This window comes from Macaca nemestrina, chromosome 14, assembly GCF_043159975.1.
Source record: "Macaca nemestrina isolate mMacNem1 chromosome 14, mMacNem.hap1, whole genome shotgun sequence".
NCBI classification, from domain to species: domain Eukaryota; kingdom Metazoa; phylum Chordata; class Mammalia; order Primates; family Cercopithecidae; genus Macaca; species Macaca nemestrina.
The window spans coordinates 25,977,470-25,993,918 of NC_092138.1; positions in this window are offsets into that span (position 1 = coordinate 25,977,470).

Here is a 16,449-nt window from a genome sequence, read left to right on the forward strand (position 1 = left end):
CATGTTGGCCAGGCTGGTCTCAAACTTCTGACCTCAGGTGATCTGCCCTCCTGGGGCTCCCAAAGTGCTGGGATTACAGGTGTGAGCCACAGCCTGCAGTAGCTTTTTCTCTACTCACAGCCATAGCTACTGTTGGGTAACACTGTCCTAAAACTGTCTAGTTCTAACAACTGCTCTCTCCTCTTTCCCCTTGAGCCCTAGCAACCATACATTTTCCCCACAGCCCTGCTTTTGCTAGCCCTTATATGCTTAATCATCTTTGTTGCTTTTCCTTAACTATATACAAAACGTTATAAATAGTCCTCTATTAAAATTTTTCTCAGCTGCCCCATTTGAGTTTGCCATCTATTTCCTGCTGGGTCTTTGACTGATTCAGCTATTGAACTGATGGAATGCAGAAATAAAATGGAGATTTTTTTTCATTGCGTACTGCTTTACACTTTTTAGTTTCTGATCCTGTGAATCTATTGCATACTCTAAAATTTTAACATATATGTTTTTATTAACTTTTCTTTCCTTTTTTGTTGAGGCAGACTCTTGCTCTGTCACCCAGGCTGGAGTGCAGTAGTGCAATCTTGGCTCACTGCAACCTCCACCTCCTGGGTTCAAGTTATTCTCCTGCCTCAGCCTCCCAAGTAGCTGGGATTACAGGCACACGCCACCATGCCCAGCTAATTTTTTGTATTTTTAGTAGAGACAGTGTTTCACCATGTTGGCCAGGCTGGTCTCGAACTTCTGACTTCGTGATCTGCCCACCTTGGCCTCCCAAAGTGCTGAGATTATAGGCGTCAGCCACCGCACCCAGCCCTTATAAACTTTTCACTTTGAAAATAATCACAGATTCATGGGGAACTGCAAAAAATGGTAGAGACAAGTCCCCTGTAGCCTTCAGTCTTCCTCAATGGTTACATCTTATGTAACTCTAGCACAAGATCCAAATCAGAAAGAAAGAAAAAGTATGATGTGTGTGCATCTTATGTATGCAAGAAAATGTATGATGTGTGCGCATATAGTCCTATGCCATTTTATGATATGTGTAGATTCATGTAAATCCACTGAAGTTAGTATACAAAACTATCCCATCACCACAAAGACCTCCCTTGTGCTATTCCTTTACAGTCACACCCACCCCCTCACCCTCACCATCCTTAACTCCTGGCAATCCCTAATTTGTTTTCCATATCTATGATTTTGTCGTTTCAAGAATGTTATATCAATGGAATTATATAGTATGTGGCCTTTTGAGATTGGCTTTTTCCCACATAACACAATGCCCTTGAGATCCATGTTGTTGCAGTATCAACAGTCTGTTCCTTTTTATTACTGAGTAATATTCCATAGCATCAATGTACAACAATTGGTTTAACCATTCACATATCAAGAGGCATTTGAAGGCTGAGAGTGGTGGCTCACACTTCTAATCCCAATACTTTGGGAGGCTGAGGTGGAAGGATCTCTAGAGCTCAAGAGTGTGAGACCAACCAGCCTGGACAATATAGTGAGACCATGTCTCTACAACAACAACAGCAACAACAACAAAAACCCGGCATGCTGGCACATGCCTGTAGTCCCAGCTACTTGGAAGGCTGAGGCGAGAGGATTGCTTGAGCATGAGAGGTCGAGGCTGCAGTGAGCTGTGATTGTGCCACTATACTGCAGCCTGGGCAACACAGTGAGACCCTCTCTCTCAAAAAAAAAAAAAAGGCATTTGGGTTGTTTGTAGTTTAGGGCTGTTAGAAATAAAACTTCTATGAACATTCCTGTGTAGATTTTTGTGTGGACATGAATTTTTATTTCTCTGGGGTAAATGCCCAGAAGTATGACTATAGGTCATATGTTAAGGGTGTGTTTTGTTCTTTAAGAAACTGTCAAAGTATTTTCCGGAGAGGCTGCATCATTTGATATTGCCACCAGAAATGTATGAAAAATTAAGTTGTCACCATTTGGTATTGTCACTATTTTCTATTTTAGCTGTTATAATAGATGTATAGTGATATCTCATTGTGGTTTTCATTTGCAGTTTCCTACTGGGTAATGATGTTGAACATCTTTTCATGTGTTTATTTGCCAGTTATATATCCTCTCGGCTCACTGAAGTTCAAGCGATTCTCCTGCCTTACCCCCTCCCAATTAGCTGGGATTACAGGTGTGCGCCATCACACCTGGCTAATTTTTGTATTCTTAGTAGAGATGGGGTTTCACCATGTTGGCCAGGCTGGTCTCGAACTACTGACCTCAGGTGATCTGCCTGCCTCAGCCTCCCAAAGTGCTGGGATTACAGGCATGAGCCACCGCGCCCAGCCCACAATTGTATTTTACAACTGCATAGTTATAAAGATGGATCTAGGCTGGGCGCGGTGGCTCACGCCTGTAATCCCAGCACTTTGGGAGGCCAAGGCAGGTGGATCACCTGAGGTCGGGAGTTCAAGACCAGCCTGACCAACATGGAGAAACCCCATGTCTAGTAAAAATACAAAATTAGCTGGGTGTGGTGGTGCCTGCCTGTAGTGCCAGCTACTCAGGAGGTTGAGGCAGGAGAATCACTTGAACCTGGGAGGCAGAGGTTGTGGTGAGCCGAGATCACGCCATTGCACTCCAGCCTGGGCAACAAGAGCAAAACTCTGCCTCAAAAAAAAATAAATAAATAAATAAAAATAAAGATGGATCTGATCCAGACTGTATTCATTTTATATATTCATTATTATTACTGTACTCATTTTTTCTTCTTTTGAGATAAATTAAAATTTAAACATTTTTATGGGCTCCTGAAAGTATCCTGGGTCCTAGACACTGAACCTACTCTGCCTAATGGATAAGTCACCCCTGTTCCTCCACCAGTCTCACTATTCACTGGGATCTACAGTCTATGGAACAAAGTCCTAACTTTCTATCCTGAAAAACAGAAAATTCATTGCCTTTGAAACCTGACTGCCACTTGCCTTATAAGTCTTATTGACTCTCCTTTCCAAAAGGATGCTTTTCCTCTGTTGGGCTGGCCTGACTCCTGTTTCTTCAACACAGTTGTTCCTGCTACTGTTATTAGAGTTGCTTCTCTCCTTTTGGAATCTCCTTCCCCAAATTCTTACATCTGTCATATGGGGCCCAGTTCAATTTCTGGCCAGAGAGAGAGAGACACACACACGCACACAGAGAGAGAGACAGAATGGTGCAGGCACAACACATGAAGCAGATTTAAATAAGGTTAAATCTCCACTTTGTCTTGAACTAATTACTTTTCCTCTCTGAACTAAAGTTTTCTCATTTTTAAATTTCTCATTTCTATTTCATTTATCTTGAGGAAATGACTAGGAGTAGAATGACTGGGCCATGTGGTAGATGAATGTTTAAGTTTTCAAAGTGTTTTCCAAAGTGGTTGTCCTATTTTACATCCCCATGAGCAACGTATGAACATTTAGTAACTACTCGCTGTTGCCAACATTTGACATGGTCAGTCTTTTTAGTTTTAGCCATGCTAGGATATTTAATATACGTATGTGTGCATATATGTATTAATATATTGCAAGGTTCATGGGTCAGTTACTTTGAACACAAAATACATTTCTCCTAGAAACATTGCCCTGCAACTGACACACCAGCCAAAGGCAAGTGGTTACCCATAGCTGAATTAGTGCTCATATTAATTGATAATTTAACAGATTTTAAAATAGAATTTCTAAGCCTGAGACTCCTAAGCCCCAAGCTGCAACTTTAGGACTTCTGAATCTAAGTACTACAGGCCCTGAGCTGATTCCCTCTAAGCCCTGGTCTGGTTGATAGAGGAAAAGATAAGGAGAGAAAGCTAGGCTTATTAATTACTTTTTTTTTTTTTTTTTGAGATGGGGTCTCACTCTGTCGCCCAGGCTGGAGTGCAGTGACTCAATCACTGCTCACTGCAACCTCTGCCTCTCAGCTCAAGCAATTCTCCCATCTCAGCCTCCTGAGTAGCTGGGTACACCACCACACCTGGATAGTTTTTTTAATTTTTAATTTTTTTTTATTTTTTGTAGAGAGGGGTCTCACTATATTGCCCAGGCCAGTCTGGAACTCCTGGGCTCAGGTGATCCACCTGCCTCACTCTCCCAAAACGCTGGCATTAGAGGCATGAGCTACTGCACCCAGCCCTTATTTCCTTTAAAAAAATTAATGACTTTCATGTTTTATACAAATGTCCACATAAGGAATCTGACAAGCAGATGGCCCACTCAAATTGGGTAATTTGAAAAATTTAAGTAAATACCCAATTTAGAAGGTCAGAATAGGGTACAGAAAACTCATAAGAGATAGGACAATACCCCAAGCCTAGTCCTGCCTAGGCCTGAAGGAGGGAGGGACAGAGTGGTTTCTAGTGATTACTAGAAGCCGGAAACTTAGACAATTGTGTGGAGAGGGCCTTCAGTTGAGGGGCACTACCAGCCTGCAGCAACCTTTAATGCAGGGAGACAAGGGAATAAATCCTCCAACCTCTCCTTCCTCCAGTTCCCTGTGGATGCTTCCCAAAGACCAAACCCATAGGAAATCAGAAATCATAGAAGGTGCATTGCTGTGGCCCCTAAATGTCAACTTCCTTGGGAATAGCACTGGGGGAGAAGGGGACAGTGTGTATCTGCAAGGCCAAAAGGAAGCTTTCAGTGCAATCTCTTCTCTCTTCCCTTAAGCATCCACTCCTGTCCTCCAAGTGAAAAATTCATGTCCCCAACACAAGAGATATGCAAAGGCTCACCGGCAATTGTATCATCTTCTGGCGATGTCAATTCAGTCTTTTTTTTTTCTTTTTTTTCAAGACAGGGTCTCACTCCTGCTGCCCAGGCTACAGTATAGAGTTGTGAACATAGCTCACTGCAGCCTTGATCTCCCAGACTCAAGTGATCTTCCCACCTCAGACCCCTGAGTAGCTGGGACCACAGACGCACGCCACCACACCCAGCTAATTTTTTGGTACTTTTTCATAGAGACAGGGTTTCACCATGTTGCTCAGACTGGTCTTAAACTCCTGGGCTCAAGTGATCCACCTGCCTCAGCCTCCCAAAATGCTGGGATTACACGCATGAGCCACCGTGCCCAGTCTCTGCTTTCCTCTACCACCTGTTTTGTGTTTTCTGTCAGGACTCAGCTGGTTGGGATTCTTTATCTTGTGGGGTAGCTCTAGCATTGATACCTGGTGAGTCTGAGATCTTAGTGGTCTTGTTTTGTTGGATGGCCCTGTTTTCTACTGAGTAAGAATCTTAGGTAAGCGAGGACTGAAGAGATGCCCCTGTGAATCCTCTGCATTCCAGCTGTGGTTCTCTTTTCCCTGATTGTGAAGTAACAACCTAATTTCTTCTGGTATCGAGATCAGTCACCGTGGCCAATAGGATAGCTCTCTTCTCTGCCTGTTTGCTCAGAGGCATGAGAAGCCTAAAATGGTCAGGGCTACCAAGTAATTGGAATCATTACCGTATTTCCTGGTGGAGGAACTTCTACAAGTTCTAGCACCTTCAAATCCTTTGAACTCAGGATGGTGGGGAAAGGAAGCAAAATCTTTTTTTTTTTTTTTTTTTTTTTGAGACGGAGTCTCGCTCTGTCACCCAGGCTGGAGTGCAGTGGCCGGATCTCAGCTCACTGCAAGCTCCGCCTCCCGGGTTCACGCCATTCTCCTGCCTCAGCCTCCCGAATAGCTGGGACTACAGGCGCCTGCCACCTCGCCCGGCTAAGTTTTTGTATTTTTAGTAGAGACGGAGTTTCACTGTGTTAGCCAGGATGGTCTCGATCTCCTGACCTCGTGATCCGCCCGTCTCGGCCTCCCAAAGTGCTGGGATTACAGGCTTGAGCCACCGCGCCCGGCCGGAAGCGAAATCTTAAAAGGACTGCTCGGTACAGCTGTGAGAGGGTACTCCCACATCCACCTCTTGTTTACTAGACATTCTGGCTCTGGGGAAGAGGGCCTTTTATGTTCACTGATGATTTAAAGCATATACTGCAACTGCAACCCAGGCTGGGCACGGTGGCTCACGCCTGTAATCCCAGCACTTTGGGAGGCCAAGGCGGGTGGATCACCTGAGGTCAGGAGATTCAGATTCAGATTCATCCTGGCTAACACGGCAAAAACCCGTCTCTGCTAAAAATACAAAAAACTAGCTGGGTGTGATGGCACACGCCTGTAGTCCCAGCTACTCGGGAGGCTGAGGCAGGAGACTCGCTTGAACCCGAGAGGCAGAGGTTGCAGTGAGCCAAGATTGCACCACTGCACTCCAACCTGGGTGACAGAGCGAGACTCCATCTCAAAGAAAAAAAAAAAAAAGATGGTAACCCAAACTTACAGAGTTGGTTCCATTGATTGAATCTACAGTAGTCTAGACATTCTACCCTTTATCAACCCAGGTTATTCTAGGTAATGGGGCACATGTTAGATCAATGAATTCCATGAGTGCAAACCGATTTCTTTACTTTCCTTGCCACAACATGAGTCCCTTGATTAGAGACAGTGTTGTGTAAGATATGGTGGCTACAAATCAGGAATTCTCTAAGTCCAAAGACAGTGATTCTGGCAGAAGTGCTGGAAGCAAGGAAGAGAAATCAGCATTCAGAGTATGTGTTGGATCTTGTGGGGGACAAACCACTGTTCCCTCCATAATGAAAGAATCCCAGTGTAATTGGTGTATCACCCGATGGCTGGCTGGTGACCCTGGGAATGGTATCGTATCCAAGGCTCAGGTTTGGCCTTTCCTGTGGGCAGGTGAGGCACTCAGCAGTGACGGCAACAACATGAGGGGAAGTCCATATCGCTGAGTTCATGGCTGGCTCTATCCCTGCCACTGTGGCCACTTTGTGCATAGGCTCATTGGGAAAGCACTGGAGTGGCTGGAGAAAGACATCTCAACATCCACAGGACAGGTTATCTTGTCCACCATCTGTTCTGAAATATCCCTTCTCATGCTTTTCTCCCAAGCCTTCATGACACCAGTTTTCCTCAATTGTTTTCTCCAAGTCCCTAGCAATCTGGTAAATCTACTTCCTACTGTTTATAAATCATTTGAGATCTGAGCCATCTCTTCTTTCACACAAAGTGGACAATCAGAAGTACCAAAGTTCTGCCCATTGGGAGGCTTTCACGGCCATCCCTGAATGAATCTGTGCTACAGAAGCCAGCATACCTGGAAGACCTGTCAGTAAACTAGACCCATTTTCCTCCATCAAGTGGTCATAGAAATCTTCCCCTGGGGCCATGTGTACGAGGTGAGGGAGGGCAGTGAAGCAGAAGACCAGGCAATGCAGGCGGCCAGGCCCCTTGCTCGTGCAGTTTGCTTCACTCGTGTAGGTTCAGGAGCCAAGTACACTGCACAAGCAGGTTGACTGCATGTATCCCACTTGCATGTGTAATGTGATAAAAGAAAAACTTCAGCCAAATTCAATTTAAAGAAGTTTTATTGAGCAATGAACAACTGGCGAATCGGGCAACCCCCAGAATCACAGCAGATTCACAGAGACTCCAGCGCAGCCACGTGGTGGAAGAAGATTTATAGACATAAAAAGGGAAATAACATACAGAAATCAGCAGTGAGGGACAGAAACAGCTGGATTGGTTACAAGTTGGCGTTTGCCTTATTTGAACAGTTTGAACACTTAGCAGTCTATGAGTGGTTGAAGTATGGCTGCTGGGATTGGCCAAGACTCAGTTATTGTTACAAGCACATACTCTTAAGTTAGGTTTTCAGTTTTGTCTGACTATTAAGCTAGGTTACAGTTCATCCACAAGGACTCAAATATAGAAGTACGGAGTCCTTCTCAGGCCATATTTAGTTTGCTTTAACAAATGGAATGCTGCTGCACATATAAACAGCTTTATGGTTCAGAGGATATTGCCATGCTTGGTGGGTGGTCTGGGTCACACAAACACAGGGCAGCCCATGATAAGGCTTTCAGGCTCTACCAGGGTGCAGGAACAAGCCAGAGCCACCTTCCAATGGTAATAATCACCAGCAGGTCATGAGTTTCCTACTGAGGATTGCCAGAGGCTCCATAAGACACCTCTGTTGGTCAAAGGTATTTTGAGGATCATTGAGTCTGTGGGGTCAGAAGGCTCAAGTGACAGGACAGCTGGCACCACAGCCTGGATCTGCCTCAGAACCCTTTCGTGCTCTGTATCCCACTCCAAACTGTCAGCTTCGCAGCTTCCTAGGTGATGGGTTCGAGCAGTATGCACGAATGTGGCTTGTTTTTTTTTTTTTTTTGAGACGGAGTCTCGCTCTGTCGCCCAGGCTGGAGTGCAGTGGCCAGATCTCAGCTCACTGCAAGCTCCGCCTCCCGGGTTTACGCCATTCTCCTGCCTCAGCCTCCCAAGTAGCTGGGACTACAGGCGCCTGCCACCTCGCCCGGCTAGTTTTTTGTATTTTTTAGTAGAGACGGGGTTTCACCGTGTTAGCCAGGATGGTCTCGATCTCTTGACCTCGTGATCCGCTCGTCTCGGCCTCCCAAAGTGCTGGGATTACAGGCTTGAGCCACCGCGCCCGGCCAAATGTGGCTTGTTGCCTCCGAAATCTAAAGCAGCTCCATAAATGTTGTGCCCCTTTGTGGTGACCAGTGCAAAGCAGGGCAAGTTACTTGTCACTCTTAGAAAGTGAGAGACGTACCCCAGGCTATTGCACCCCTCAAAACATTAGACATACAGCAGGCTCCTGAATGTTCATGGACTCTATCTCCTATCCTCTGGCACGAATGTGACTTACTAAGACATCTAGGGTACTTGCTACTTCCTGTTCCCCAGTTCCAGTTAGCATTATGTCATCATTGTAAAAGATGAGAGTGGCATGATGTACAGTATCAAGTTGATTACAGACCCTTTGGACTGTTTTATAACAGAGACCAGGAGAGTTCATGTGGCCTGGAGGCAACTAAGTAAAGGTATAATGTTGCCCTGCCTTGAAAATGTGAACGTCTTCTGATTTTTGTTAATTATGAGAATGGGGGAGAAAGGAATATGCCAGGTCAATGACTGTAAGTGGACACTAGGGCCGTATTGATTTGTTCCAGTAAAGATACTACATCCAGATCGTTGATGTTTGCCATCACCATCTGTTAAAGTTTGCAGTGATATGCAATCATTTTCCATAACCTGTCTGACTCTTACACTGGCCAAACAGGTAAGTTGAATGAGCATGTGACAGGGATCGAAGCACTGCATCTTTTAAGTGTTCGATGGTGGCACCAACCTCTGCAATTCCCCTAAAGATGGGGAATTGCTTTCAGCTTACTATCATGAAGGAGGGTGGTGGTGCGGTTCCAGGGTCTTGACTTGGCCCTTTCTACCATAGTAATTCTCACTCCATAAATCAGGTAACAAATATGGGCATCTGCCTATTACTAAGCATATCTAGCCCCACTGTATATTTTAAGGCTGGGAAATAACCACAATGTGGATCCAAGGTCCTACTGGACCAACGGTAGGATAAACCTGGGTCCACACTCCACCAGTTATCTGAATGGTGGACCCCACTGGCATTCTTCAGGTCTCCTAGGATAAATGTCAGTTCAGAGTAAGTATCTAGTAGCTCCTGAGAGGATGTGTTATTTCTCTCTGCTCTATGTATAGCTTCTTAAGTAAATGGCAGTAGGTTCTTCCAGGGAAGAGGAGATGGATCGTTCATGATAAACAACTATGCCTCTACTATAGCATCCGTCCTCAAAGGATCCACCCTTTTCCTCTGTTGAGGGGCTTTGGCTTAGATCTGGGACCTAAGAGGCCAGGATTTCCCATTAGATAGATCTGAGGTTTTCCCAGTATAGCCCCAATTTTTTCACCTGTATATATCAAGAAGAACTTCAGTAGTGACCACATATTTCATTTCAAGAGATCCTATGATCATTTAGTTATTGCCACAGATGCCTGTGGGCCAAAAATCTCTAATAACCTCTGTCTCTGTGGCTTACTGTAGCCAGTGTACTCAACTGTCTTTGACAGTAAAATGCTGCCATTTGGCTTCAAGCCTCTGGGGTCCCATATTCCCATGAGATCAGAAAAACCAGTCCTTTTGCAATTTCCCCCAAGGTTATCTCTGGCCTCTCAAGGACAGTCATCACCTTTCCAAGCAGGTTGGTATCTTCCCACTGAGGCACTTCCTGCTGCTTTGGTGACAAGCCCGCGAGAGGGTGGCTGAGTAGCTGTTTGTAATAGAGAAGCACTGCTCTTTGGTATGCCAGGGAAGTTCCAGCATTTTGACCTAATTAACTATAGGCCATAAGCAGGTCATGAAACCGACTCAAACAAGAGTGTGCATCAGAATCCCCTGGACAGCTTGTCAAAACACAGATTCCCGCGCCCTACCCCGTTAAGTCTCTGATTCGGGAGATCTTGGCTGGGTTTTGAGAATTTGCATTTCTGAGTTCCCAGATGGTGCCAACACTGTTGTTTGGGAACACAGTTTGGAAGCCACTGTTCAATATTTCAATCTCATTATATCAGAGGCCTAGAGGAGTTTTTCTCAATCTTTAATATGCACACAAGTCACCTGGCAGGATTGTAAAATACAGAGTTTTGCTTCAGTAGGTCTGGGGTGGATTCTGAGATTCTAGGATTCTATTCATCTCCCAGGTGATACCACTGCTGCTGATCCACAGACCACACTGAGTATCAAGGCTCGAGGCCATGAGTTCAAGCTCAATTAGCCAAGCTAGCAGACCATTAATGTTCACTCCTGGGTGGCCCATGCAGTACATTAAATTCCAACCCATCTCTGTGGGTGCGGCTCAGTAAAGCCATATATTTTATCTCCTGTGTCTAACATCCTTAGGATTCACTACCCCATAAGGGCTCCCCAGGCTCCTGACAATATAGTTTGGTACAATCCTGATCTAAACTTCTTTCTGGGTACAGGCTATCACTACTCACTTCAGGACTTGTAATTCCTTTCAGTAAAGAGGGGCAGGTATTGGGTGGAGGGAGGTCCTGAGGGGCACTAGCTCAGCCTGTGTGACAACTGCCCCAGGTGCAGGTGTTGGAAGAATTCTGGTGTAGGTAAGAACTGCTTCTCTCAAACAGTGGAGGCAGAGCTCCCTCCCACAGCTAGGGAAGTCCAAGGGAGTCAGGAGTTTCAAAATTCTGTTTTACCCACATTGATCCAACCCCTGTTTTAAGCTCCACTCCTCTACCAGTGCCCTCACCTTGGCAGAAAAGGCCTAGTGAAGTTGTTGTGCAACCCAATTAAATGTTGTTACAGTGCTCAGCATTAGGAACTGGACGTGGCCCACAGTGTCATCTGCTCTGTGAGGATAGGAGACACTTCATCCTTCAAAAGCTGCCACCCAGGCTTTCTGATTATCCACTTACAATCTCAACTGCACACCTGCAATTTCGTTTTTCCTTTATTCTTCACATACTTTCTCGCACTGTTCAAAGAAGCCAGGTGGTCCCATGGTCTATGTAATCATTACTAATCACCATAATGTCAGTGCCACAGTACTTGATCTCCCAATGCCTTGTCCTCTTCCTGCTCTTCATTTCATGCCCACACAGTGATAATGTGAATAACCATGATGCTGCCCTATGGCAGGGGTTATCTGTGTCGCATTTACCACTGGCAAGTAAGTAAACGGGCTGTCCAAACCAAGATTCCCAATCTGAGTCTTTCTCCTGGGGCACCTGTAGTAGCAATTTCTGTGTCAGTCAAGATCCCAGAAAGAGGCTGGGTGCGGTGGCTCACACCTATAATCCCAGCACTTTGGGAGGCCGAGATGGGTGGATCATGAGGTCAGGAGTTCAAGACCAGCCTGGCTAAGATGGTGAAACCCCATCTCTACTAAAAATACAAAAATTAGCCAGGCATGGTGGCAGGTGCCTGTAATCCCAGCTACTTGGGAGGCTGAGGCAGGAGAATTGCTTGAACCAGGGAGTCGGAGGTTGCAGTGAGCTGAGATCACGCCACTGCACTCCAGCCTGGTGACACAGCGAGACTCCATCTCAAAAAAAAAAAAAAAAAAGAAGAAAAAGAAAAAAAAAATTCCAGAAATAAATAGAGGACATACTCCAATTGGATAGCTTAAAGAGAGTTTAATAAAGGCACCATTTAGAAGGATATGAGTAGGGCATAGGGAATTCACTAAGCATGGTATAATTACCCTGGGGCTAGTAACAGCATGGCACCATTACCACCCAGCATTAATGTTAAAATAGAGATCATAAGATTGATAGAACAGACTCTTTGTGGCAATAAGACACCAAATTACAAACAGGACCTAGGCTATGCCAGGCAAGAGTTAAGTCATGCACTCCCACACTTAAAGGATAAACTGTGTTCTAACTGCCACAAGGGTTTCTTTTTCTCTAGCAGCTAAACAAATGCTAGTCTTGAGATAAGCAATAGTAAAAAAAGTTGCAGCTCACGCAACCCTGACTAACTGAACCCCTGTTGCACCAGCCACAACTATAGCCTTGATTGGACAAGAGACTGGTTTCAACAACTTTCCCCTGATAAGAACACCGATTCTGGACTGGTTCCGGCTGGTTTACAGAGGTTGTGCATTTGTGTGCGTTCATGTCCTGAAAAGACCTGATGTACAGGACCTAATTTTTAAATGTTATGTACGTATAGGGCCTAACATTTAAATGTTAAGTCTCCACCCTAAAGTGAACATGAGTTGTACATACCCTACGTGTTTGTTCAATATGCATGCGTCAGGACCACCTTCATGAATATTTATAATCCTCCTGTAGCCTGTTGAACATGTATGTTTAGCCAACCCATTCATCATAAAGCTCTTACCCCAATCCTTCCTCCTTCGAAGTGCCTGTCTCTGGTCTTGCCTGGAGGCTGTGCTTCCCAGCCTGCAGGATGCTACCTTGCAAGCTATAACTCCTTATAAGAAATAAAGTCTCCTCACCTTTCCAAACTTGTAGATTTGTGATTTTTTTTTAAGTTAACAGGTGGCATGTGCCTGTAGTCTCAGCTACTCGTGGAGGCTGAGGTGGGAGGATCCCTTGAGCCCACAAATTAGCAGTTTGAGTCCAGCCTGGGCAACATAGCAAAACCCCATCTCTTAAAAACTTTTTTTAATCTGAAAACAACAACAACAACAACAACAACAAAAACTGCCCTATGTGTTCTACCCAACTCCAACAGAATGACATCAAAATAACTGGAACATAATGGCACAGAGCACAGCATTTCAAAAGACAGTATCAGGTAAAACTGACAGCATTTAATACAGTCCGAACTGAACAAAGATTTCTGCTCTCTTTGAATGATTTCATAGGTAGACATCAGCCAGTCCAGCCTGTGCTTTTGATGAACAGTGCTTAAGATGTGCTCCCTCAAGTGAGATCATCCAGCCTGTGGCTTTAAAGTGATAGCTGAGTGATGAATGGTAATTTCCCATCTATTATGATAAGACTCCCTTTCCAAAGGATTTTTCTGCATTCTGCTAAGTGGCTCTGGTTTTCATTTCCCTAACACATTTTTCTTCCCTGAATGCCTTTCTAATATGCCTTGTTTAAATAGTCAGTGGCTTATTGCATTTTGCAGGGACTTGTTTCTGCCTGCTACAGAATGATTTTTTTTTTAAATGTCACCTTGATTTGTTAGGATGCATTTGACCTCCTGTCACTGACAGGAGAAGGCGTGAGGTCTTTTTCTGCAGATAGTAAAGAGCAGGCAGTTTTATTTCTTAGATCCTACTACAAGATTTGAGGAGTAAGGAAGAGATAGCAGATGGTTTTGAAGAGATTCAATCACCCACGGGTATTGCTGCAGAATGTGGGACCTGCCAGCATGCAAATATTCAAAACAAACTAAATGTTTAAATAAATAGAGACCATGCCATTACCTTCTCAATTTGGGATCATAGACATTGATACATACATTTTAACTTAATATCAACACGAAATGAAAGTGCTATGTTCATCTTTTAGTGACCACAGATGGTACAAATACCAAGGTACGTGGCATATATGCCAAGCGATAATGGGCTGGGGTACCACCTGAGGATTACATTTTATTTTTTGTAAATCTTTATCACTAACGAGTAACTAAATCTTTATTACTAACGAGTAACACATATACAGTAAAGTGTGCAAATTTAAGAGTATAGCTCAGTGTATATATATGTGCAGTGTGTGTATATGTAAATAACTATCACCAGATCAAGAAGTAGAACATTTGTGGCACTCTGGAAGGTTCCCTTATGCTCTCTTTTAATTATCACCACCCTACCCTCAAGGGTAATCACTGTCCTGACCTCAATCACCATAGACTAGTTTTACCTGTGTTTGATTTTCACTTAAAAGAACTTCTTTCTGGTTCATTATGTTGTGAGCTTCAGCCATGTTATAACGTGCATCACTTGTTTCTTTCTTTTTATTGCTAAAGAGTATTTTATTGTAAATATATATCACAATTCTTTATTCCTTCTGTCATTTGTGGGCATTTAATTTCTTTGAATACGTGTCACAGGTTGAAAATGAGTATTTAGCAAATTGCACTCAGATTAAAATAACAAAATAATCTCTTATCAGAAGTTAAGAAATACATTTTCCTCCTCCTCATCCACATCCAAAGACAGTTTTGAAAATGCCTTTTCTTCTCTATTATAGCAACACCTAGTGGCTTGAGAAGGCCAGGTCTAGAGGTATGCATTTACAACTGGGAAACACTGACTTTTAGTTTTGAAGAGCTCAGATAGCACCTAGACGTCCGCTATAACCACATAACAATGGACCCCATCTGAAATCATTTAAGTCAGAATCTTTGGAGGAAGAGGCCAGGATTGGTAGGTTATAAAAGTTGCCCAGATGATTTTAATGTGCAGCCAAGGCTAAGAACTACTTATCTAGACCAGTGCTTTGCAAACTTTTGTCAAATAATCAGAATCGCGTTTCAAACACAGATTGCTGGGCCCCGCCCACAGAGTATGTTTCTGTAGATCTAGGGCAGAGCCCAAGAATTTGCATTTCTAACAAGTTTCCCAGGTAATGCTGATGCTGTTAGTCCAGAAACCACATGATAAGAACCACTGATCTAGACTAAGTTTGTTATTTAACGCAAGAAAAAAACTGCAGGCCAGACAGTTGAAGCAATTTGCTAGAGTCATGGAGTTAGATAGTGACAAAGTTGTAATTAGAACAAAGGCCTCACAATTACTTTCCTCTCATCAGATATATCCAGGCTTGGATACTGCTCAATGTTATGCCATTTGAAGCTATGTAAAGAGATCACTCACCTGCAACAAAAATGTAAAACAAATAGATATTTGGAGAGGTGGGTGAGGTAACTCTTTTCCATAAACGTATTTGCAAAAACGTAAGCATCCCGAGAAAGTGGAAGCAGAGCACATACATTAGGACCAGTACTTGATAAGGACAAGAGGGACGGGAAACAGGCTGTGGAGTTCCTTTCGGCAGCCTGAACATTAACCCCTGCTTAGGAAAGGGTGCATCTGTCTTCATCATGCCTCTCTCTCCTCCCCTCCTCCAGTCACCTCCTGAAGGCAGAGCTGCTGCAATCTGCCTGGCCCATGTGGTGGCAAGTTACCCAGTCAGGAGACACTGGCCAGCAGTTTATCTCTTTCTTCCACATCCCTCCCATAACACAAGATGTACTGTGTTGCTGTATTTTCCCATGACTCCTATATCTCACTCACACTTGCCCCTTACAATAAGATTTTCCCAAATATGGCTGGCTTGTCCCCAACAGTTGTGGCTCACATCTGCCATTTAGACAGCCCTGTGCCTGAGTCTGTAGCGCAACAGCTGTGGGGCTGGGTGCGAGCCTGTCCTCCTAGCTATGCTAAGCATGCTGTAATGACACAATAAACTGGCAGCTTGGACCTTTGCCTGCTGAGCCATTTTGGCCTGCCTTAGTGGCTCCCTGAACTGTATCAGGGTGTCACATGGCAGAAGAGCTTTGCCCGGGGAGCTGGGTAATCTGTATTTTAAATACATGTTACAGGTGATTCTAAAGTACACTTCTGGCTCAGGATTCAAGAAGGAACTGATTTATTCTACCAATGGGAACAGAGAAGAGAGAAAGGAAACGGCATCAACCAGACATTGCAGGTGCAGGGCATTGTTATGCAAGATATTTAAAAACGGTTTTCTGCAGGAAAAAAAACTGATGAAGATTAATTTTTGAATAAGGACATATGCAAAGACTTAAGGACTGTCTGCTATGGAATAAAAGGCAGCCAGTCTAGTGGTGGACAAGAGCAACTTGAGGAGGGAAAACCCCAAACAGAACAAAACAAAGAGGGTCTAGAATATACTAAAACAATCTTTGCAACTACAGTCCTTACATCAACATTTTCTTAGGAAAAATCAGACTAATACCAGAATTCACATTTCGGCTTTGATGGTTTGCTGTATAAACAGTTTTCATCATTAAAGGAAGGTCCAGTTATTATTTTGTTTCTTTCACAAAGTCCCTGATTGAATCGCCTCCTCCTTCCAGCATGTTTATTTATTTACATACACAGAGAGACACAAGTACA